This window comes from Aythya ferina (assembly GCF_964211825.1).
Source record: "Aythya ferina genome assembly, chromosome: 3".
Lineage (NCBI taxonomy): Eukaryota > Metazoa > Chordata > Aves > Anseriformes > Anatidae > Aythya > Aythya ferina.
The window spans coordinates 50,494,957-50,520,909 of NC_140298.1; the positions used below are offsets into that span (position 1 = coordinate 50,494,957).

Sequence of the window (25,953 nt, forward strand, 5' to 3'; positions counted from 1 at the left end):
TCGAGATGGAAAAAGTACGCTATTAATTGTTAGTTTTGTTCATATGTCTGCTTTTTTTCCTGATTTCAGTTTTCCCCTTTTCTCTAAACAACCACATGAAAGAGTGAAACATCATTACATTTTTTCAGCACTAGTGAAAATGCCTTTCAACATTTTTGGGGAGTTATAAAAAACTGTTTTCTAGATGTTATTTCCTCACCAGACTTTCAAGTTGTAGGTGTACTATGTAAATGGGGAAAAAAAAAAAAAAAAAAAAAAGAACAAAATCTCATACTGAAAACTAAAGTCTTCCCCATTATTCTCAACCTTTTCCACCACTTCAGGAGTGCTTTTCAGGAGTTCTTGCAATCTTACTCTAATATCAGTTCTCTCCCTGTCCTTTTTAATCACCAAATATATATATTTTCCTCTATGTGATTCTTAGGGAAACTTGACCTTTTTGCCCTGTAACTCCACAGAATAGCAGTGTTTTTTGGCTCTTAAACCTCTGCATTTTCTGAGCCAAAATGAATAACCTGATACATCTAGGGTACTTACATGCAACCATGGAAAAGCTGACAGAGGCCATGTTCTTTAAGACAAACTGCTGCTCTGACCCTAGTCCTCCTTTTCTAGGAATATCTGCAGTTCCTCCAACCTTTCACTAAGGTTGCAGGAATCAATCTGACATTATCATGGTATGTTTTCAGAAATTCAAGCCCATCCCTTAGAGGGCTAAAGGTCATTAAGCTCTACCAATGCTTCTTCAAAATCCTGTAGGCCCTAGAGATATCAGCATTGACTTGCACTTTTAAATTGAGGAAGCAAAACTAAATTTTGCTTCCACAAGGATGAGGGACACAGACTAGGCCACTGCTGATGTTGGAAGAGGGTTGGAGGGGTAGAGGAAATGAGGTGGAGGGTGACATTTGCTTTTTTTTTTTTTTTTTTTTTTTTTTTTGAGAGCTTGTTAAGAAACAGACTAAACTTCTTGTTAATTGAGTTCACCAGACTGTTTCCCTTTGCAGCTGTGAAACACTTTGAAACCTGAAGTGATTCATGGGATATTTGTTGCAGGGTATCCCTGGGATAGGCAGAACTAGTGAACTTCAGATCCTTAACTGTGGTTGAAGTACTTGTTGTGGAAGATGTATGTGTCTTTTTGCTAAAGCTTCACTCCTCCCAAACTTGTGGTCTCGCCACACTAGTTCAGCTGTCTGAGCTTGCAAGCCTGCTTTCAGTTTCTACAGTTGTTACTATATAAAACTCATCTTTTAATGATCCTCAGTCTTACTAAGAATTCAGGTTTATCCTATTAGGAAATTAAGAGCTTTTCCTCACTGATCTTTAAAAGATAACTTAGTCAAGCTCATCTATTTTTATGTGTTCTGCTTGGTGGTAATAAAAACTATAACTGTTTGTGTTCTGAAGGTGTTTATTATGTAGTTTTCATTTTGATCACCCTTTTAAAAATGTATTAAGCAATGTTATCACATCTATGAGTGTCTGTTTCTTCACCTTTTCCTTTGGGATTAAAATGTGTTTCAGCAGCTTCCTGTTTCAGAAGAATGGCTGCTGCTCTGGTCTGAAATGAAAGAAAAGGTTATTTGCATTTTAGGAGAGTATTTTAGACTGACTTGAATTAATATTTCCATTTCCATTACCTCTGCTATGGAAGACCAAAATTCAAGAGGTGTACCTTCCATCTGGCTTGGAAACAACAGTTTTTAAATGATTCCTTTGGAAGTTCATTTCAGAATAAAACTGTTGTCCAGTTTCAGACTGACCCTTCATAAAGCCTACCTTGACAGCCTCATACACTGCTAACCAGAGTAACCACTGTGACATCCCTTATCTTTATTAATTTATAAAATCATGCCTTGCATTTTTTTCTTGTCAATCTGTGCTTTTATTTAAACTGAGATTAAAAAATACAGGAAGAAAAAAAAAATAAGGAAAATCTAGGAGTCCAGGCATTAGCACACAGGTGAGCATACTCACCAGACATTAAATATTTGCATATAATTTAATTGCAACATCCCATTCAGCTGATCCAGCATGACAGCATATTGGCACGTCTATCTCAGTGCATCTTGCTCACAAGTATCTAAGATTTTTTTTCTTTTTACCTAACGCCTTCACTGAGAAAGCTCTAAAAGCTGAGTGTAACCAGTATTAGTAGTGGCTTTAGGGTGCTATATTAACTTTGGTTTTGATGAACCTGAGTGAATAACTTTGAAGAGGTAAGAGCTGCTCCATTCATCACAGTGCCCTGGCATGGTATTTTTAAATGCCAGTTTCTTAATGTGCTTCTTCTCTTGGTGTAGAGAAAAGGCCCAGCAGAAAAAAAATCTCCATCCTACTGCAGAAGATGGCTGACTGTAACAATGTTACAGAAATGATTTTCCTACTGTCAAAGACAGCAGTGAATATCCCACACTTAGAAACATCTAGGTCTTTCTCCTCTTCCATTATTTCTAGTTGGTATATGTCCCTCAAAGCAGAAGTTTTTGTTGTCTGTCCCAAAATGAATAAGTAGTCTATGTGGAATGACATTTACTCATACGATTTCTATTACTTCAGTCTGCAAAGTCATCTATTTCTTCCAATACAATTGTCTAACCCTATTACATCTCTAATGCCTTCCAACCTCATAGGGTCAGCAAACTTCACTGGCATGCTCCAAATACTAACAAGAACATTATGTAAGTTGAGACCAAAAGACTAATTGCTTAGGAGCTGCCTTTTTTCTTTCCTTCCAGCTTGATATTCCCTTCCAACCTGCCTTCTTCTTTAGCAGATTCTTACAGCTTACAATTCTCATAGGTTTTCCCTATCTTCTCCGGTGTAACTAATAACTTCTTATGTGGTAGCAATTTAAATAATTTTCTGATGTTCAGATAGATTAGATCATCCATGTATTTCCCTGTGTGAAAACTAATTATCTCACCAGAGAAAGAAATCAGTCTAGTCTGATCAAACACTGGTGAATTCACATTGTCTTGTCCTATTTGCTCTTTTATTCTGTCTGTAATGATTCTCCTCTTTAAAATTATGTTTTTGTAATAGCAAAGCCAAACAAATGGCTCCATTGCTACAAACATAATTTATGGTATGTTTATTAGACAAAGCTGGTGTTTGCTGTTCTCCAGTCATAAAACGCTACTGATCCCTACCTCCTATTTAAATCTGTCAGATTGGCTGTTTTTCCTAAAACTCTGGGTAGTGAATTGTCCCATGTTTTCTTTCCAAATGCATAAATTTCCTTGAGTACTTTAGCTGTACCTTGCTTGTGGGTACCTCATCTCTGCATTGACCAATAGTACCCTATTCCTGCTTTTTCTTCAACGCAAATCTGAACAAAAAATATCAGTGGTTTGGGACCATAGTTGGAATGCCTTCACTCTAAAAAGCCATCTGCAGCATGTTGGATGTGCACTGTAAGGGCTTAAGAAATTCACTACATCCTGTAGGCACCTAGTGAGCAGAAGGGAGGACTCCCAGCTGGTGGATTTAAATAGTGCATCTCTCTGGGGAGATTCCTGGAGGAAATTTTAATTCTGAGAATGCCTTTATAGGTGGAGGAGGTTCTTTTTCTTCACTTCACAGACTGAAACTAACCTGAAATCTGACATTGGCTGCTCTTTTTACACTGTTTTATGAGTGTCCCTGGCAAACTTTGCATGGGTTTTTTAGGCAGCAAGAGCTCATGCACATCCTTGACCCTAAATAGGAAGGACAGAGTTTTAAAAATAAATAAATAAATAAATAAAAATTCTTGTTTTGAAGAGGGAAAACCACTTGAGGACAGATGCTGTGTCAGTTTGGGAGTATGCCATTCTGTTTTCATGCCAGTCTCAATGAGAGACAGTAGGTGTGTCTGTGCCACTAAAAATAAGTCTGCAGTTCACTCTTTCCACAATTGCATAAGTACAAGCAGAAGCTGGAATCTGTTCCAGTATATAAGCAGTAGAGACTGTATCTTTTCTGGTACTTTCAAGACCCACTCATGGAAGCTGATCCACACATTAATCTAGAGTTCTGGGCAGAAGAGTGTTGTACTTCAGTGTGAAGCCAGAGATGAGTATGGTGCAGTACCCTGAGAAGCTGTAAAAACCTACTGTAGTTTGAATAATCAGACATAAATTGAGCTTTCAGCCTACCCATGATCTACTTAAAATGGTACATAAAAGGTAAAAGTTGCTCTTATTTTTTTGTCCAATATCTCGGGAGGGAAAGGTATTGGGAGAGGGCAATCTCTCTGGCACACTACGGGGAGAGCAAGATTGAGCTCCTTTCTCATCGAGGTGAGCACTAGCATATAGTGCTTACTTTCATGATATTCCAAGTGCAGCCAAAAGATGGGCAGGCTCCTATTGCAGAGCTTTAATCTGTAGAAACAAAAAGATTCAGTGACTGTAAGTACAGATTGCACTCTTGATGTTCAGTGTACCTTGCCTGAAGAGAGACCCATGTTGCTATTGCTTAGCAGCTTTACTGCAAATACTACAAGGTAGTTTGGAATGGGCAGTGAAAACTACCTTAAAACGAATTAGGAAGCAGGCTGGAAAATCATTAGCAACAAGGATATTTTGGTCAAAGTGGTAGAGGGTAGCACCTTACATCCATTAAAAGTATTTTGAGATAGCTTTAAAAAGCTACAGTTCTGAATAAACCGCAGTTTCCTATGGGGAGTTTTGACTGTTCTTATTAAAAGTAGCTCCTATTTTATTTCTATCTTAAGCTGTGTCTAGAAGATGGGAAGAAGTAGAGACTATGCATATTCTTCCATGGATGGACATCAAAATAACTCAGTATTTTTCACTACATGCAGAGTATCACCCATCACCTTCAAAAAAATAAAAATAAAAATGCTAAGCACTCAAAAAGCAGTTTAGCAACCTTTGAGGCCTGAAGAACACAAAATGAGTTATTTTTAGTGTCAAGTTAAAAATCAAGACTTAGAAAAGACACAGAATAACAAAATGCTAGCAAAGTGACCTTTTTGTCAGCAGTTATGAGAGCTTACTCTGCTTGACTGAGCAGATTGGACAGACAGGGTACTTCTTCACTGTAGAAAATTAGACTAAGAATTCAATGGAAGTGGTAAAAGGCTGCATTCCTGCACAAAGAAGATGCATGAGAACAAATTTTCAAACTAATAAGAGATTAGTGACATTAAATTGCTAGGAACTTTCTGAACTTGGAGAAAAAATGTTTAGTGGCCTTAAACTGATTTCAAATTCCTAGGCCAAATTTAATTGTGACAGTTAGTCCTTCTTCTGTAAGGATTAAATACAGCAGTATTTACCAAGCCAGAAAATCTCTGGTCTTTTATTTGACTGAATACAAAATCTGCAAGTAGTAATAATTTTGGTGTAAATGTAAGATTTGACACAGCAATTATATACACATACAAGTACAAAGCATGAGAGGTAAGCAGGGTGCATACTGATAGTCTGATTTGTCCAGAAGTTTCTTCCTGTTAAGACAGCTACTTCACTGTTAGTTGTAACTCATAATCTTGTAGCATTCAACATCTAAAATATCTTGACTCTCCTGTCTGATACATTTACTCACTTTTTCTTCTAATATTCTCTTTGGTTCATTCTTTGTGGCCTTAGGCAGAGAAAGATGATATTTTAATCTGCCATCAGTGATTCTGTTGAATTGTGAGCCAATAAGGTAAAAACATTTTGTGGAGATGCACAGACAATATTTTTTCCATTGTGTTATGAGATGGTCACTAGAATTATTCCAATTCACAGCACCTTAGAAGGGACCATACTGACATTAGGATTCTTTCATGTGCTACAAAAAACACTAGCTCTAAAAGAACTGTAGCTATCAGCTTTCAGGAAGTGTTGGACATTTTATTCCAAACTTTGGTTTCATGGTTCAGATTCAAAAACTTTCATCAAAGCTCAGCCATGCTCACCAATTCTCAGCCATAAGCCATAGCTGTTCCTGGAGGTGTATTGCAGAAAACCCAGCCAAAGGTCATTGAAATGTAGCCCAGTCCTATCATAAAACTGGATGCCTGTGAATCATAACTGAATTGTGGAGCTGTGCTGGGACTGTCAAGCAGACTCTAGGGAGCTTTAGAGGTGCAATGTTTTCTCTAAATGTAACTGAGCATGGGCTGCAAGTAACTCTAAAAATGAATCACAAAATGTTCTCCCAAATATGCTAATGGAACCTACCTCAAAAGGTACCATGTATCTAAGTCCATGATACCAAGTCTCACAAGAGACTTGAGATTTGTACCAAGCAGTCCCACTCGGGCACACACATGGAGTGGGATTTGCAAGCCCTCAGCAAGTACAGATGGCAGCATGGTGTCATCTGTGGTGAACTGTTTTACTCACTGAGCCCCTGTTTGAGCATTAACTGGAAAAGCTGCAGGTGCTTCTTACTTAAAGGCAGTGTTTCACAGTTGTGGAGACATAAACCATCTGTCATTACTTTTGCAGGGAAATTATAGCTGGATTTGTTTCCTTAGCTTTCAATAACCTAGATCATATGTGTGAAGTCAGTGAGTGTGCACAGGGGCCACATAACACTTTGTCTATAGTTCTAGGAGTTGCATGTCCTGACTATGCAAATCAATTGATGAATGCTTGTAAGAAGTAATATTTGTGATTTTTTCTTAACATGTACTGATGCGCTTTTTTTTTTTTTTTTTTTTTACTTATGAAGCTAGGCATTTTAGAAGAGGCATGTCATTTTTCTCTGCTGTTTGTGAGTTGATCAGTGTCACTGGAATGTCTATAGCCCTGGCATTAAAATGACATCTCTTTTGTCTCCTGCTATTTGTATCTGCGAAAAGCACATTGGATACAACTCCACATTCAGACCAAAAGACTGATACTGGGGCTGCATTATAAAAATATTTTCATAAATATTAAGTTTCATAAAACAAATTATTCCCCTTTACAGTATTAGGATTTCAAAAGAGTTTAGAAACCCTCTTTTTTCGTTCAGTGCAAAACAGAAATATGGCTTTCTTTTTAAAAGTGAAAAAATAATTGGCCTATATTTCACTTACCTTTATTTCCAAAAGCTGACAAAGGCAGTGAGTTCTTGAAACTGGTAAGAGCTCATGCTGTAACTGGTTTTAAACTTCTTACGTTAGTTCTCTATGCATATGTTTTGAAACTCAAATTAACACTGACAAAAACAGCCATACATTGACACAGTGTGAGTTGTATTTTTAGGGAGGAAGAAAAAGGCAACTACCTTTATTCTTTCACCAAGCCATGATCTAGCTAAAATGACAAGGAAGCCATGAAGTTTATGCAGCGTCTGTTGGTAGCAAAATAAGAGAAATGATCAAGAGTTTCCAGTGAATCAAAATAAGTTGAATCCCAGTTTATTAGTAGTCCAGAAATGACTTTTTTTTTGCTTGCATGGTCTGCAAGGTCATAGTTCAGCTTGATCTAAGGCTACACAAACACTATATTCCATTTCATAAACAAAGATCAGACAATCACATCTTTCTTTTTATGATGGGAGTTAACAAATGGGTATAATAAATTTAAAGGGTCTTGGATATGTGTATAAACACTTGCCAACTGATCTCAAAATTATGTAATTTCATTCATTTATTGCTTTTTGTTTCTCTGGTTCAGCAAAACTCACATTTTCAGAAGAACAATAATGTCTCCCCCTTATAAATAGCACATTTTCCTTGAAAATGTCATTGCTGTTATATAATTAAAACATAGTGGAGTAAGGGAGATCATCTGCATTACCAACAACTTCTGCACTCTCCAGGTACTTTCAGGCTGCAGAACTGAACTAAGCACATATGAGGATGGGCTCACTTGTAATATCAGTTCTTTCTGATTGGCTGGGAATAAGATATATTACAGAGCTGCGTTCTCTTAATAGCAGCCAAGGTTAGGGAACCCAGGCTCCCAGTAGTTGGAAGAGAAAAATGTCTTTTAAGAGATGAATCGGACCTCCAGTGTGTTGCTGGTGAGTTCCCTCTTTCAAAGAGGCACAGTCCAAGTACAGAGTATGAGCTGATTACATGCATAAATAAGGTGTGGTGTATCTAAAGCCAAACAAAATAAATCAGGACTTCTACAGCATTAAAAAGTCATATTTGGGAACAAGAAATATCAAAAGTTAAAGAATAATAACTATGAGATGCCTGATTGACTCACATCCTACGCTTAATTTTTTTTTTTTTTTCCATCTAGCTTAATTGTACTATGCCATGAATTTGGGCTCATGTTGTGAAAAGGGAAATACCTCCGGGGCTGTTGTTATTGGTATAGAAAATTTCGCATTTATTTTTAATAGCTTTGCATTCAAATGAAGATATTAATGGAAACTGTAAGTCTGATTTGAAAACTTTTTTCAAATTTCATTAAAACCGTGCCATCCAACAAAGTCAGATTTTGTTTGCTTTCATTTTGATTTTCCAGCCAGTTTTCATAAGTGAAAATTAGACATGTTTAATTAGAAGAAAAAAAAAAATAGGCTAGATATTTTTTTTCTATAGCTCTTCTCTCCTATCCCAAGAACTCCTGTGATCATATATTGCTACTTCTCACTTAAGAGAGACTAGAACTCCCTTGAAGGGAACATCAGGTTTTAAAAGAAAAGGTAGTGCTGAAATTAACAATCTGCAGGCTGTCACACACCTTTGTCCTCCTCCATTTTCACGGAATCCCAGATTTCTCTCACGCAAGTAAAGTCTTTTGTAAACAGCCACATTATTTTATATTTATTATATTATAAATATATAATATATATAATATATTATAAATATATTTTATATATTAATATTTTATTATTTTGTATTTAGTGGCTTTCTAACAAAATATGTTTTCTGTTTCAGGTGGTGGTTTCTGGTTGAGGTGTGGTGTTTCTTGTGAATGTGATTGATTAATTTGAAATGAAATTTTCCCAAGGTCAAAGAGACAACAGGATGCATGAAAGAGCAGAGGAACCGGTTGTTCCTACTATGACACACTTCATAAGATTATATATATATTTAACAAATCAAAACTACGCGATTCCTTCTACTAAATATTATAGTCCAAGAATAAAACAAAGATCCATTATTAATTTAGGCAACAAATGAGGAATAACAAAGATAAAATTCTGATCAAAGAGATAAATATAAATTTGATCTAATTATCAGTCCTGAGTGTATATGAATATTCAGTGTGTGGGTAAAACCTGTTGGCAGCTTGAGGCTGGGATGCAAATAACCTGCAATTCTGCTTTGCCAGCCTGCATCTCTTAAAAAGCGTCATTAGACACTTTCTGCTTAAAAATGGAGCAAGTCCTATTCATCAAAGAGCATGCTGCTATATTCTGTGCTTCAAAATATATATTTTTGATATCTTGATGAGGTTTTTCTTTGTGAGTACTCCAAGTGTTTTGTTTTGTTTTGTTTTGTTTTGTTTTGTTTTTAAAAAAAAAAAAAAGTATGCTACAAAGATGGGTTTATTACCAGAGAAAGGTTTTCAGGTTATTTTTCATTTCAAACAAAAGGGGAAATGTTTCATCATTAGAATTGACTGTCCTCTAGCAAACTTTGTGTGTATCTGCTCAGAGAAAATTAAAGTAGATTCGGCATGGATATACATGTACATGTCTATATATTTGAACACTTAGATAACGTGAGCTGGAACAGAGTGGTTACTCTTCCAACATGCAGATTACGTAACAGATGTCAATACAAATCAGTCAATGCAGTGTGCAACCAGTGGCAGGTCAAAAACATAGTATCTTTTGAAAAGACTGGATTTCCTAATAAAGATTTTCTCATCCTGGAAAGAAGCATATTCCATGAGATAAATTGCAGCCTCTTCTCAGCAAAAATTCTATTACTGGTGTTGAATTGTCTCTTTCAGTCCAGTAACATCCCAGCTCTGACTCACTTTCAGTTCAGCTTCAATGCTCAAAAGCATGGTATTTGATCTCTTAGAAGGATATGCTTCCTGGATAACAAGAGCATCCGAATAAAACTTGGAGAAGAGGTGCATTTCATCCTGGGTACTGGTGTTTCACCAGGTCCTTCACAGAAGGTTATTTTATTTTTTTTTCTGATGGACTGACAGCCATGACTCACAGTCTACCTCTCTACCTTGCATCTGACACAAGTATAAACAAGATAGATAATGCTTCTTAAGGTTACTTAAACTGCAATAATCCTCTTCAATCCCATAACTAGTTGTGGTTTTCACAAGGTTAACTCATTTCCTTATTGACTTTGCTTCTTGCTATGGTTTTGGTGGGAAAATTTTGCTTGGCTTTGGCTTAGCTTAAGTCTTTAAGTGCTCTCAAAAAAAAAAAAAAAAAAGACATCCTGTGCAAACAAATGCCCCATCTTCCTTCCTACCACCATGTGGAGATGTGTGTGATGCTCAGTAAGGAGGAACATGTGACCTCCTGTCCCTGCAGCCTCAAGCAAAGGGGTTTATGGGCTGCCGCAGTGATGCTGGCAGCATTGAGATGGCCAGAGGAGGAGCAGAGGAGGAGGATGGTGGCATGGGCACCCCAACACGTGCTGATGTGCAGCTCTGCAAGGAGCCCTGTTGACCCAGGAGGTGAGCAGAGCAGGCAGGGATGGGCAGAGTAGTGCAGGCAGGGATAACGTCTGGACTATGCCTCTGGGGCAGTGCAGACAAGCACATCCCCTGGCAAGGAGTTGGCCAGCTCTGTACTGTCTCAAGCCGCTTACTTACAACAGGGTTGCTTATGCAAAAGGAGGAACTGTTACAATCTCAGCTACCCTGGTGCTTGCAGGCAGGGGTGGCTTTGTGTTCTTTGTCTTCCTCAATGTCCTGCTGGCACTTGCAGGAGGACCTATGGATGGCAAGTACCCAGGAAAGGCTTATTTTTTTTTAAGTTTTCTGTTGTTTTATGTTCATACATTGTACCCTATCTTCAGAAAACAAATAAGAGGAGGGTTTGTGATGATATTAAAGGGGAAAACCAGAGACATAATGAGGTCTGAATTGGGGATGAGGCTGGGGGGAGGCATGGGCTTCCTCTAAGTCACCTTTGCTGTGTACTATTCCATCCTGTTTTTGGCAAGCTCCAGCTTCAAATGTTTCCCGTGACTTCTAAAATTCTCCTGATACAGTTGTTTCTGCTATTTCTGGGCTGCCAGCCCTCTGCCCTGCTGAGATGACCCTTCAGAAACTAGGCTTTCTCCATGCAGTCACCAGCCACGGGCTGTCCTGGCAGTAGTACAGGGTGCTGATAAGCTGGTTGGTGGTAGGGGATGCACTGCATTCTCAGTCCTTCTGCCTCTGCATATGTGCAGCCAGTGCAGTGAAGAGGAAGCCTGCTTTGTGTCTTGATGCAAAGGCAGCACAGGATGCCAAATGAGCAAGGCTGGGCATCAGTAGCAATAAAGTGCCTATGAAAGGAATACAAGAGTTGCTGATTCCACAGAGATAATCTGTCAGAAAGTCTATTTCTGTAACCCTTTAAAACAAGCACATGATGCAGTCTTCCATTTGGCACTTCTTACAGTGAAAACTTTGTCCCTGGAGCTAGGCTGTTTTTTTTGGTGCTATAATGCTGCAGATACTCAGTGTCCAGTGAAGATATGGCAGGGACATCTTCATAGAGAAGGCAGGAGAGAAAGGAGCAGTACCATGGAAAAGCAAGCTGGCTGGTCACATTATCTGTGTACAGCAAGCTGAGGAAAAAAATTTGTTGGAAGCATAATTCTCCTTACAGTTTATATTTGTTCCAGATGATTGTTCTTCTGCCAAAATTTTTGTTCATCTTGTGCAGTCAGAGCTATATCTTCAGCACTGGACCATGCTCCAGAGTTCTGATGTTGGGAGTGATACAGGGAAGGTGGGACCTGGACACAATGACAAACAAGACCTCTACTCCTGTAGCTTCTTTACAGTGTGCTACAGACAACATGTGAGCAGAGGTCTTGTGCTGAAGAACTTAAAATAATAGATGCAGAAAGCAAAAGTAGGAGAGAAACAACAGACTTTGTATCAGATGATAATAGAAATGAAAGGGAGCTCTGTCAAAGAAATACAGGACTAAGGTCTTAATGTAACCAAGTTTCAAATTTTCAGAATGTATTTAGAGGTTTTCTGGGTACCTAGCTTCTCAAGAAGTGCTGCGTATCTATAACAGGGAAAAACAGCCTTCATTAATGTGGTAAGAAACAAATGCAGAATTGGAGGCATCCAAAACGTCTGGTTTCTTTCATGAAATTCCAGTGATATACAAAGATACAGAACAAAATACATTTCTGAAAAATTGCCATCACTATTTTTAATCAGGTCTCAGTGCAAGGTATTGGGTTTGCTGGTGTGTTGTTTTTTGTTTGCTTTATAAAAAGAAAGCACACTGATAAGTCATTTCAGGCGCATCAGGACAGAAAATATTTTGGACCTGACACACAACAAAATATCTGATACTTAACCCCCCAGGACTTGAACTTCAAATTCCATATCAGACCCAAAGCAGCAAATCACAACGTGTACTGTGGCGTGTAAGCAGAGCCAGCAGGCCACTGAGCTGATGAACTGCCTGGAGGGGAGACTGGCAGCACCAGCATCCTGTGTCATGTTGGCTTCAGAAATGGAAGACGACCATGCTAACCTGGAGCAAGTTGGACCACAGCACTTCACACCAGCTTGAAATGTCAAAGTCTTACTGGAATCTTCCTATAAAATAACAGGAGGTTAGATGTCAGCCCCCAGACTAACAGGCAGTTGTGTATGCAGCTCACATGATGAAAGGAAGGTTGACTGCATGGATGATACGGATGCTAGCTGTAGAGCAGGAATCAATGTCCTTGGTTATTTATGTTTTTACTATTTCATGGACTAAAGGTTAAAATACATACATAAAAAATGTGTAAATAAAATGCAACCCACTCTAACCAGTGTTAGCGTAGGCACTAACCAGGCAAGTAGATAGCCAGTGGGTAGCCTGGTGTAAATTCATGATGATTGTGAGAATTGAGCTTCCTATTCTGTGACTGTAGAGGACCTGGGCTGATTCTTTTGCACTGGGGTAAGATAGGGGAAGGGACCAGCAAACAGTAAGGAGAAACCACCCTTACTAGTGAGGATAGCCCATGTACAAGCAGGGTAAGGCCTTACAGTCATGCCTATTTCTGGCTTTGGTCTCCTTTCAGAAGACGCTCAGCGTTGGGGAAGCCACCACAGCTGTAGGGCATGCCCTATAGTGCATATACAGAGTCTGTGGGATTCTGGGTGGGTGCAGTGGGGCAGAAGCCTTTCCCCCAAGTAAAGCAAAGAGTGAGTCATATGCAGACTTGAATACAGTTCTATGTGTATGGCAACCATTCCAGAGAATTAACATCCTGGGCTCCTCAAGCATGGTGATATAGACAATCTCTATACTACTACTTATTTCCTTTTTCAGAATTCCTGTGCCCATTGTAATCAGTTTTTGAAAGTCTGGGTATTTAAGATAGATGTAACTGAGCCCAAACTAACCTAGCTAACATGCTTAGTCTCAAATGGAAAGACTAAAACCGTATCCTGGACAAAGCCCTGCCTTAAGCCTGCCCTTTGTCCTGTATCTCGTTTCTTTCTCCAAAAGCTGCAGCTCTAGTCCTTTTGTCGTTGTTGTTGTTGGAGTAAAAACTAATGAATTCACCTTTATGCACTGCTTTTCTTTCCACACTCTTGTGGCTATTAGAGAAACCAAAGCTCCCTGAAAGAAGAAAAACAGAAGTAGTTTTGAAAGGACCTACTGAAGGTTTAAGATTCAGCATTTACCTGTTTAGGTAATTGTGGAAATTTGCTGTTTAATTTACAGAGAAAAGTCACGGTACAACTGTAGCTGCAGCGTGCCTCTTACAGAATGCTTTCAAGGTAACAGCTTATCTTTCTCCTTCCTTTACAAAGAGAAGCCACACACAAAATGCTTAAAAATTGGCTTCCAAGTTGTATGGCATTTTTCACTAGGCATTCAATGCTTTTAAAAGGCCATGGTAGAGTATTGTTGCTGGATGTACCAATCACTGCAAGCTCAGTGTTTTAAAGTAGCTCACATTCTCTGCATGCTTTTAAAATTTTTGCTCAAATGCTTTTGATGTTTTGCAATATTGCATTGACTACAAATACCTGAGAAGGTTAGAATTGTCATGCCTTCTTTCTATTGCTGAGCATACAATTTAAGACACAAAGGATGATGACAGTTTTTTGTTTGGAAAATACTTGTATAGAAAACAAGTCACAGAGTTTGCGCTGAACAGAATAGATTAAAAGACATGCAGGATTGCTCAGAAATGCTGCTTGAAAGATAACGATAACAGACTAATTAAAAAAGCAGCAAAGCATTACAGGGTTATGTAATCAAAAGCTAAAAAAAAAAAAAATTATATATCTTTACAAAAAAAAAAAAAAAAAAGAGGGAGGGAGAATGAAAAACACACTTCCTGTAAAGAGGAGGCTCTTATAGTTACCAAATCCAGTTTTTACATTTTTCTTTTCATTTTGCCATATAGATATGCTTGTTAATAAAAATAAAAAATAAAACAAAAACAAAAAACACCAGATGTTCCCAGGTTCTAAATTCCTAGCCTCTGTAAACATTACTCCTGATGTTGACTCTTCCTCAAATGGAAGAAATTGGCAATACATAGTCCAGACCATTAATTATCCTTCATCACCAATTCCCCACTCCCTTCCCACCTGCTCTGCCTCATGGTATGTACAAATACAGTGTCCTGAATTCCCACTTAAATACATGTACATCATTCTTAAGTTCTGGGAAAATTAGAGTTCTTACCAGAAGGTAGATGTGCACTATAAAAGTGGAAAATGGCACTTCAGTATTTGTTTTAAAAACAGTTGTGAAGTTAAATGAAGTACAACCCACAGAATGTTGTCTGGTGCTTGAGTTGATGAGTTTTTTGAAGAACTGGTGATGGCTGATTCTTTGCAAAAGGAAAAAGAGTCTATTCTTGCTATGACCCAACCAATTCAATGTTGTCTTCCTAACTGCTGTCTATTGAAATGAGAAAATAATATATGAGGTGTCATTTCACTGTCCTAGGTTTTCTGTCCTCATTTTCCTGTATGATTCTGGTTGTTCCAGCTCCTTCCTATTCAAAATTGAATTATTTCCTCTGTTTACGGCCTCTGTTTTCCAACATCCCTACTATTTCTTTGGTATTATGGTATTATTTCCATAAGGAGTCCAGATCCAAAATCAAGTTTTGTTAGAAATAAAGAATCTTTGCTTGATATTAGATTTCCTTGAGAAACTCACCTATGAAAAACTCTAGCAATAACTTTAAATCTTTAAAATTTTTCTCTTTTTGTCAGGGTCATAAACATTGCAAAGAAAGATTGCCGCTCAAAATGTGAATCTAAGAACATTTCTCTTATAAGTCAGAAGATCTTAAGGAAATGGAGAAAAAGTCTCCTTTCAAAAAGGAAGGAAAATTATTTATCTAAAGAATAATCACATTGTACAAAATATAAATTTTTTTAACTAAATCTAGATGAATCAGAAGGACTTCTGTAAAGACAAATTTTAACACAGGCTTATTTATGTAATTTCTTACTGAACTGATATTTCATATGGATGAGTAGCTGGCAATGTAAGAGAGAGATACTGTTCCACTGACCCTTCATATCTAAGGGAGTTATTCACAAAAATGCAGACTAATGTTTTCTAGTTGAAGTGAGTGGTTATAAGTGACTGACAGGTTCTCAGCAATAGGAAATGTAGGTTTTCCCTTGGTAGTTTGAATTGAGACAGTCAGGATGCTGGGTAAGAGAAGTCACTGAGAGGGAAGTGAGAGTATGTTTCTTAGTTGTGTGGTCAAAACACAACTGACCCTGCCACAAAATACCCTTGTTAGTCCATGCCCAACCAGAAGCTTTTCCCATAAAAACTTTGTCTTTGCTGCCCTTGCTAGCAGAGGATAATTAAATCATGCTTTCTAGGGATCATGCACTTTAAGATTTGGTTTTAGGTCAAATATATGATTGTATACAATCGGTAATTTGTACTGTACCAGAAAGTACCAACAGAAAGAATATTCCTAAAATTCCAACACTAAATAGAATTCTACACACTTAGAAACACTAAATGTGCATATAGATTTATTAAGAGTGGAGAAAAACCTGCTTGCCAGCTAGCCATTTCTTGGCTCTCTTCATCATGTCGTAAAGGCAGAGAAAAGAAGATTCCCATCCTACACGTGAAGTTATGATGGAGTCCCTCAACAGTGCCAAAGCCAGCAAATCTCCCAGCTGTGTTTTGCTGGCTTGTGCAGTGGAGGGAGAAACCAGAACAGAGAGGAAGGAAAGTGTTGGGACTCCTTTGCAGGAGGGCTTTCCTTTCCAGGTTTGCATTCCTTTCTAACTCTCAAAGCTTGTTACATAGATGAAATTGAGATAAAAATACTTCAGAATGACTGGAAAAACAAGCCCCTTGCCTACAGCTATTTTGCGTGCCTTCCCTGGATGCAGTTACAATAATGTAAGGCTCTGTTCTTAGCCATTTCAGATAGTGCAACACTTCCATAATGCATTTGCTCTCCATGGTCTGCCACTGCACAGTTCAGCACTAGTTCGTTTGAACTTTGCAAAGTTCAAGAGGAAGTTTGGATCTGAGATTTTGGTTCAAGTGCACTGTCAGAAAGGAAGTGAGAAGATTTTCAATGTGAGAACAGTCCAACCAGCTATGGAAGTGCTGGCTGCTCTGCAATTACTGCTTGTCATTTCCATATGCTCAGAGTTTCATGCAAATAATGAAAAGGCAAAAGAGGTTATTTGTTATGTGCCATACAAACTTATGTCTGGTTGCAGGTTGCATTCTTATTAAACCTAATTTACCTAAGGCTGTGTGCTTTGGGTTTATAGCAGAAACTGGGGAATGAAGAAAAAAACAAAACCCAAACCAAACAAAGCATACACACAAAACATGTTCTTCAAGTCTTGGTTCCTTTCCTTTTTATTACTATTCACTAGGGCTTCATGATAGGACTGAAGATGTGACATCACTCCCAAAGATAAATTAATTTAGATGTTCACCAGAAAGCTGGCAGTCTTTGCCAAGGAAAAGAAAGGACTGCAAGAGTGGGAAGGCCACCATCTGCACAATGAGGTATCTGGTGCCAGCTGGGCCTAAGGCTTAAAGAAGGGAGAAGAGGAGAGGATGGCCACTGTGCTGTATGCAGAGCTGTCTGATTTTGTTGTTTCCCTAGCTACAGATGGGACGTGCACAGCCCATCTGGAAATTTGGAAATTGTTGAGACTGTTAGAAAAGAAGAAAGGTGGGGAACCTAGGTCTAAAAGTGTGTGGCTGGGATTTGTCTTGAGTACAATTTGTAGTGTCTAAAAATACACAGTGCACTGAATTACATCAGTCCTGTCTTCACTGTGTCTATTTTAGAGAATTGGAGGGCTTAATGTTGCTAAAAGATCAAAGAAAGAGTTACTTGTTAATGCTTAACTTTCATCAGTTTGTTAACCATCGCTTTTACCTCCTGGTCTGGAGAATTCAAGAGCATGATGATGTGTAGGAAATATCATGCTCTTCTTTTCTTTGTATAACCCCATTCAGTCACTAGGAATCTGGTATCAGTTGGAGACTGCTACTGTCACATCTTCAGTTCAGACACAGGCTGCTGCAGAGGAGATGCAGACTGCATTCTCCCACAGAGTATTTCCTTTTAGCTTCTTTTGTTGTTCCCTTTTATGCAAAATAAGTATTTTTGAATGTAAATATAAGATTAGGGCTTGTATATGGAAAATGTGATTAGTGAGTGTGCGCCTACAAGCATGTATATTATTTTCATTAATCAATGGTGACAGTCATTTTGTTTTCATGATTTCTGGCAATCCATTTGCTCTACTCTGAGAAAATGGTTTCTAAAGAATTTGCTGGAAAACAGAACTTTGCAGGAATGCACTGGAAAAACTAATTCTTTCAACTATCTAAATGCTGTCTTTGATAGTTATCCTCACATTATATGCAAATTGTGTGTGAAAACAAAACAAAGCCCCCCACACACACTTCGCTTTTGTCTGGTGCTGTCTCATGGAACTATACTGTACATATTTCAGGAGGATACAAAAGATTTTTTTTTAGTATGCTCTAAATGATCCCTAAAGCAGGTTTCTCTTTCAACCAGTCCAGGTGCTTTTACTTAACCTATCAACATTTCTAACTGAGACTGTTTTCCTACTAGGGAGATATCTCTGACTTTAAGGCCATGTCATTTGGCTATTAGCCTAAATAAGCATACATATGACTGATGTGTGAATGGTAGATTTCTTGCTGATGAAAACCAGGTATTTCACAGTATTGCTTTAGCATCTACTCTTGGTAATACTAATCTTACAAAAAAAAAAAAAAAAAAAAAAAAAAAAAAAGCAGGGGGTGAGGGGAGAGAATTTGTATTTTCCAGCTCTAGCCATGAAAAAGTTAGGGGTTTTTTTCTGTTCATTCATCCAGGAACATTTCATAAACCATAGAGGCACTTAAGAGCATTTTGTTTAGTCTTATCTTTTCCTGTCAGCTAAGGAGATACTTATGTGACAGTAACAGATATCTAACTTGAATATGGCTAACTGTAAACAAAGTGATTCTTTCTCAGTGTGAATGACCCAGCTCTGTCCTCTAGTCAATTATCCATCTGGGCTGCAGCCTTTTATTCAGTTTGCTGCCCAGCTGGGCCAGGCGTATAAGGCTAGACATACAAAAGGACTCACCTTCTGGGTTGCCATGACTCTAGTTCACAGTCTGAAAGCACAGTTTTTAATCAGATGCTTGAACGGCAACAGCCTAAGACCTTCTCTCCTCTGTGGGGAAGCTGTCGTTTTACTGGGATGTTTCCAATAGCTTGAGCATTGAGCTTGTAAAAGGTAAATGCTTCAGATACAAGTTTGCATTCTTAAATTTTACCCTTCTACTGAGTAACACACAACTTCACTTGACACAGGACTCCAGATGTTAGCCTACTTAGCCTAGTGGTCTGAAGTACCAAACCACTTCACAGAGCTGGGGCCCTGAAAGACTCAGAAGGCATAACTACTTTTTTAATTTAAAATAACCATTCTTGAGAGAGTCCTTCTAGTATAATCCAACCTCAGCCAAGCACGTATTTGATGACAATAAATGAATAAAAAGTATTAACAGTTCTTAGAGAGGAGACCAGACTCAAATTACCACTTTGAGGCTCTGAGAGGTTAGATGTGTTCTTGTTACCTAGTGATTTCAGATCTATATAGTGGAAGAGCATATTCAAGAGGCAGAATGGGTGTACTATATAGGCTGTAACCTCAAAGAGCTAAGCAGAAAGATTGAGGAAGACCACTAAGACTCTAGGACTCCAAACTGTTATGTCTCATAGACTTATTCCTTGAACTCTTTGGGCCCCTATTTCTTATCTATCAAATTAGACATAATAACATAAAAGTATTATGGGAATAAATTCTTAAGGTCACAACTTTTAAGATTCTGTGGCAGAGAAAGCCCTATAAGAACTCAAGAAATATAAAAAAGAATCCTCAAGCCCTCACTTCATCCAGTCTCAGAACTGTTTTATGGTATTAGGTATATCATTTATGACAGTTTTTGAATGACTTCTGTGTTACAAGGGTAGAATATTAATTCTAATCCGAAGAGTATTTTGGCATCACACATACACATTGAGGCTCTCTTGCACTTTAGATGAAGAACAATAGAAGTGATATGAGACAATATTTATATATATTGAAAAAAAAAAAAAAAATAAAAAAATAAAAACAGGAAAAAAAGAAACCAATTTCCTATTATTTGTTCTTTAAAGTATTATTCTGTTCTTCAAGTTCAGTCCTCATTCTACTTGTAATACACTTACAGAGTGTAAGAGAGAGGAATAATATTCTTTGGTATTTTATTGCATCCTGAGAGTAGTGGTCAGTCTATTTTCTTCTTATTTAAGTATATTTATCTTATACTATTCCACATGGACACCATGCCACAAGAGCAGCTATTTCATTGAGGTCATATGTTTCAATCTCTTCCCCTTTTTATTTTATAACCTTGTACCAGATGTCAATGGTGACTGCCAGAGTTAGTTTTCCAAGTGGTCTTACTTTAAATCTTCCCTGTCTAAAAATGTGTCTATTCTTATGGTTTAGGGACTCAGGCTGTAACCTTCCCCTTTGCTTTCCAGGTATTCTTCAAATTTTTGAGATCATAGGAGAGTCTTCTGGAAGATCAAATGACAAACAACTTTAATTGGAAAATATAAAATAGTCCTGTACATAAAAGTGAACAAAGCCCATTGCATCAGCAGAGTGGCCCATAGTCCCAGTCTTAATAACTGCTTGGCTTGATGAGGGTCAAAACTCTGCCCATAAAACATTTCTCATGCAACTCCAGCTTCCTTCATCATATCTGTTAGGCACAGTCACATTGGCTGGTTGCCCTCCCGAGTACACATACCCCTCCAGCCCAACACAGACCAGGTGCCCAGCATCTACACAGCCTTGCCACAGACAAGCTGCTCTTGACAAGTAAGGCTGACCCAACCACATTAGTCTGTTCTTGTCAAGGTTACCAGTACAAGGGAACTGAATAAAAAAAAATAATTCAAGCCTCCTCTCTTTCAGAGACAGCCACAGAGTGGAATTTTTCTACAACAGGAGCCCAAGTTTATCTACACTTTAATATAAAAGCACGTCACTGCAAAGTTTCTCAGCAACAACTAGTAATTCAAATGAGAATTTCTCTCAAGGACCAGCTATAAAGCAGTGGGGTTTTTTTTGTTTGTTTTTATTTGTTTTTTGTTTTGTTTTGTTTTGTTTTTTTTTGTTTTTTTAATGACTTCATGGCAAGTGCTCTGGTTATATATATAACGGCTGCACCTCACTGGATAGCTGTTCTTAGCCTCTGCCTTTTTAATTCCTTCCACTATTAATGCGTTTCCCTCATGCTCTCCATGCAGACACAAAGTGAACAATTCCAAGTCCACTGGTAAGTGTCGTGGTTCCACTTGAGTGGGCAGCCGAGCTCCACCGCAGCCACTCTCTCACTCCCCCTCCTCAAAGAGGAATGGGGAGAAAATATGTGAAAAGGGCTCAAGGGTTGAGATAAGGACGAGAAAATCATGCAATAATTATTGTAACGGGCAAAACAGACTCAGCATAAGAAGATAGTAAGATTTATTGCTCATTACTAACAAGCGAGAGAAGTGAGAAACAAAGGAAAAAAAAAAAACAAAAGCACCTTCCCCCCCATCCACCCTCTTCCACCTCCTCCCCCCGAGTGGCGCAGGGGAACGGGGGAATGGGGGTTATGGTCAGTCTACAGCACTTTTTCTCTGCCGCTCCTTCTCGGTCACTCTCATCCCCTTGCTGTGGGGTCCCACCCACGGGATGCAGTCCTTGATGAACTGATCCGGCGTGGGCTTCCCACAGGCAGCAGCTCTTCCAGAACTGCTCCAGATATGGGTCCGTACCACGGGGTCCATCTCTCAGGAGAAAACTGCTCCAACCTGGCTCCCCCACGGGCAGCAGCTCCTGCCAGGTCACCTGCTCCTGCGTGGTCTCCTCTCCACAGGCTACAGGTCCGGCCCGGAATCTGCTCCGGCAGGGGTCTTCCACAGGTGGCAGCCTCTGTCGGTGCAGGGCCACCTGCTCCACCGTGGTCTCCTCCACAGGCTGCAGCGTGGAACCCTGCTCCACCGTGGTACTCCATGGGCTGCAGGGGGACATCCTGCTTCACCATGGTCCTCACCACAGGCCGCAGGGGACTTCTGCTCTGGCGCCTGGAGCACCTCTCCCCCTCCTTCTGCACTGACCTTGGCACCTGCAAGGCTGTTCCTCACTCCCTTCACTCTCCCAGCTGCTGTGTGGCGCAGCGTTTTTTTTCAGTGTCTTAAATATGCTCTCACAGAGGCGCAAAACAACATCGCTTATTGGCTCAGCTCTGGAAAACAATGGGGCCCTTCCCAAACATGGGGCAGCTTCTAGATCTTTCTCACAGAAACCACCCCTATGGCCCCCTGCTACCAAAACCGTGCCACATAAACCCACTACAGTAAGCCATATGTTCAGATGTAAATACCACACTGTCCACCGTGATTCTGTCCTTTCTTCTTGTAGTCAGGACCAAATTCACCTTTGATGTAACTGTATCATGTAATTCCACAAGAAATGACTTTAAGATAATTTCCAGTGGACAGACCAGTAATAGCACTTTTAACTGATGATAACTTCCAGAGCAGTCCCTGGTATTTTTAAGAAAGAGGTTGGAAAGAAAAGCTTTGGGTTTTCTTTAGGATATTTCCAGTGAGTATTTCTCCTTCTAAGTAGGAAACAACTTCAAAACGTACCAAAATATGACATAAAACTGTATTCAATCTCTTTTATTGGACCAAATAAAAATTGGAAGGCTAGCTTCCAATACAGTAGGAAAACTGTAAAAGACTGGGGATGTGATTTAGTTGATAATGTTATTGAGCTGCTCTGACAAAAGTGCATCCATCAATAACTTTTGTTATTATACTGTTATGTCCTCTAAAAATAGTTGCATATTTGTTTTACATCTTTTTCTTTTCAGGAATAGTTTGTGGGACTGCTCTCTTTCTCAGGTGATCAATGTTGGCTTATGAATTACAGGATTCCTTGAAATTTCCCTGAATAAATTAAAAGGCCTCATGTATCATCCTCTGCATTTCCCTTCCTCATACTTGCATTGCTTCACCTATGGAAAAGGAGATACCTCCACTGTCAGTATGGGACTGTATCACGGTAAGTGATACTGGGGTTGGCCCAGCTAGGCACAGCTGTGCAGGAACAACCAGTTACCAACCGGTGAGTTCAAGACCTTTACTATGGCTAATGGAGGAAATTTACAAATCTTATAGTTCTCTCTGTCAAAACAAAAGAAATCACCATCATGCAAATAACACAGGTGACAACAAATAGATATAAAGAAAACAAAATACAGCCTCATCCCTTTTCAAATAGCAGCAACAACCTCTACAAGGAATGTCCTCTGGGGATTTAATATCTGCTAGAGGTTAATGAGCCACAGCACTGTGCAGAACATTAACTCCTCCCAGCTGGTTATCAGTTCCCCAGGAAATGTTCCACACCTCAATCATTATTGTCCAATTACACCCACATTGCTGAGTCCTGCAGCCTGGCTGCAACATTACATTTCTAACAGCTGTGTTTGGTCAGTCACTAACTACAAGGCTGAATCCCAGTTTAAAATTCAACAGAGGCAGAAGGCTGTGAGAGCTGACTGATGAGCAGCTCTCTCAGTCTGGTCAGTCCTGCATCTTACTGGCTATCTAGCAGATCAGAGTCTATTGACAGCAGATTCAAGAGGAGAGGAAAGAAAACAGTAGCAATGCTGGTTCCTTGGCTTAACTATGGGTGATGGTCAAGGCTGTGGAAATCAAAAGCCTGCTCCAAGCATCTGCCCTGCAGAACTTTACAGCTTAAGTCATTGCTTCCCACGCGGAGGTGTTCAGAAACCTGATCAGTGCATTGCATAGGCAAACCTAGTTTCCCATTTTGTTTTGGAAACCCTCATCTTTCACACTTCCTATGAATAGACACTGTGGAAACTGTAGCGTGAATCTACTATCAAAATGTTTCCTTTTGATACTGTGAAGCCTTTTTCATAAAGTGAAATCACTAAGTCCCTTTAGTGTCAGAATGCTACCTACATATATTATATGTATGTGATAAGTCATGTAATATTTAAATGCATGGTAAATCAAAGTGGTAAAGTTGAGATTAATTGTTTTCATAGCATTGAATTGGATTGAGAAGGTTCATTTTTTAGAATGTGAAGAGTCCAAATGAATCAACGCTGTCTTCTTTTTGTGAAATGTGTCAATTTTAATAGAATTGTCTCTTTAGCGGAAACATTATTCTGTCAGAAATTTTCCAACCAGTTATATACCCAGCAGCGACTGGTGAAAATGCCAGCACTGGCTTTGAAAGATGTCCTGTTAGCCGGGGGCAGCCTGGCTAGCAAGCTAGCCGACAGCCTCCTCTGCCTACATGGAGCTGCTGCTGCTGCCTCCATGTGAGGGTGCTGGCAGGTTCCCCCTGCCATCTCCTCTCCCACCATGATCCTAGTTGCAGTATCCTCAGCTTTTCTCCTACTCTGCCACTTCCAGATATATATCATCTCCTATAGCATCACATACCAACCCATCAGTACTCCGTTTTCATGCAGACAAGCACAGTAAAATATGACCCCAAGGGGTTCACAAACCCACTTAATTGCTCACCTCCTAAAAGGCAACTAGGGAGGCACCTTCCAGGCCCTGGGGTTATTTTGTATCTGCAATTTATGTGAAGATGATTTGGCAATATTTTGCTTTATTCCATGTATGAAGTGGAATTATGTAGATGAAATGAATACACATTTAATACCTAGAGAAAAAAAAAATAAGAATCCTGCAAGAATCCTGCAGTATCAAGGAGTTGCAAGCACATTGGACACTAATAATACAGAGTTTGCAAAGCAGATGCCTATTTGTTGGCTTTAAGGGATGAACTTAAAAACAAAATCCCAGGTAGTATCAATAATACTATGAAATTTTAAATTATTCATCCACAGAGAATGCAAGCTTAGTAAATAACGACAAACACAAATATGAAAGTGTCACTTGTTTTCATATGTAAAATTGTGGGTAAATCTTGGATGTCCATGGGAACTCCCAAAAAATCTTAAACTTGTTCAGGGATCAAATGTGGATTTTTTTTTTTTTAATCTTAGCTGGTACTTGCAAATGAAGGCATGGTATCTGTGTCTTTTACACCTATGAAATTCTGACCAGGAAAGTGTGTGTGTTAGCTGTTAGTAAGGTAGCATTAATGCAAAATTGAAAAAAATAAAATAAATCTAATGTAAAAGCAATATGTTAACTACAACATCTATGGAGTGAATTTCAGACAAAATCAAAATAGATTTTGTTCTTCCATTCTCATTTATGGCATAGAGGATGTTGTTACAGCATAATGCAAATAAAGTAGGTAGTCTATTGCTCCATACCAATCCCTATAAACCTAAAGTTAACTTGTACTCCTAATCTTGTGCTCAGGTCATATGAGATAATCTTTAAGAATAAAGGTACTTAGAAGATGGGAAGATGAGTGATGTTCTATGGGAACTTTTCCATGTTGCACTGGGACCCTGTTACTGCCCTCCTGGAGGGACACCAGGAAAGTTCGTGGAGGTTATACCCATCTGGGCAGCTGAACTCAAAACTGCTCTCTCACCCCCTTTCCCCTCAGAGGTCCATCCATCCCTCAGGAGCAAACTGCTTCAGCATGGGTCCCCCATGGGTGGGCAGCAGCTCCCCCCCCACCCTCTGCTCCTGTGTGGGCTCCTCTCCACGGGCTGCAGCTCCGGCCCAGGGCCTGCTCCTGCGGGGGCTCTCCATGGGCCACAGCCTCCTCCAGGCCACATCCACCTGCTCCACCGGGGGCTCCTCCACCCACGGGGGGGGCTGCAGCGTGGAGATCTGCTCCATGTGGGACCCATGGGCTGCAGGGGGACAGCCTGCTCCACCAGGGGACTCTCCACGGGCTGCAGGGGAACTGCTGCTGCCTGCCTGGAGCACCTCCTGCCCTCCTGTGCTGGCCTTGGGGTCTGCAGGGCTGTTCCTCATTCCATGCTCTCCCAGATGCTGTTACACAGCAGGTTTTTTTTTCCCTTTCTTAACTATGTTCTCCCAGAGGCCCAACCAGAATTGCTCACTGACTTGGCTCTGGCCAGCTGCAGGTCCCTTTTGGAGCTGGCAGAAACTGGCCCTCATCTGATGTGGGGCAGCTCCTGGACTCTTTTAACAGAGGCCACATTTGCAGCCCCCTGCTACCAAAACCTTTCCATGTAAAACCAATGCACCTAGCCACAGGCAAAACTTGGTTGTGGTAGCAATGCCAGTGCCATGATGTGTGCACAGCACTTGCCAGGAAGAGGAGATAACAGGACAGTGTTCAGACAGCTTCTCCT

The 25,953-nt window shown here is 39.6% G+C and overlaps 1 long non-coding RNA gene across 1 annotated transcript in view; it reads left to right on the plus strand.

Annotated features, from left to right (window-relative positions):
• Positions 1-25,953, plus strand: part of LOC311433413 — a 53,524-nt gene that overhangs the window by 24,407 nt on the left and 3,164 nt on the right. The window contains exons 2-3 of the long non-coding RNA XR_014690742.1: positions 13,777-13,832; positions 22,531-22,721. This is a non-coding gene — a long non-coding RNA (uncharacterized lncRNA). The remainder of the gene's footprint in view (positions 1-13,776; positions 13,833-22,530; positions 22,722-25,953) is intronic.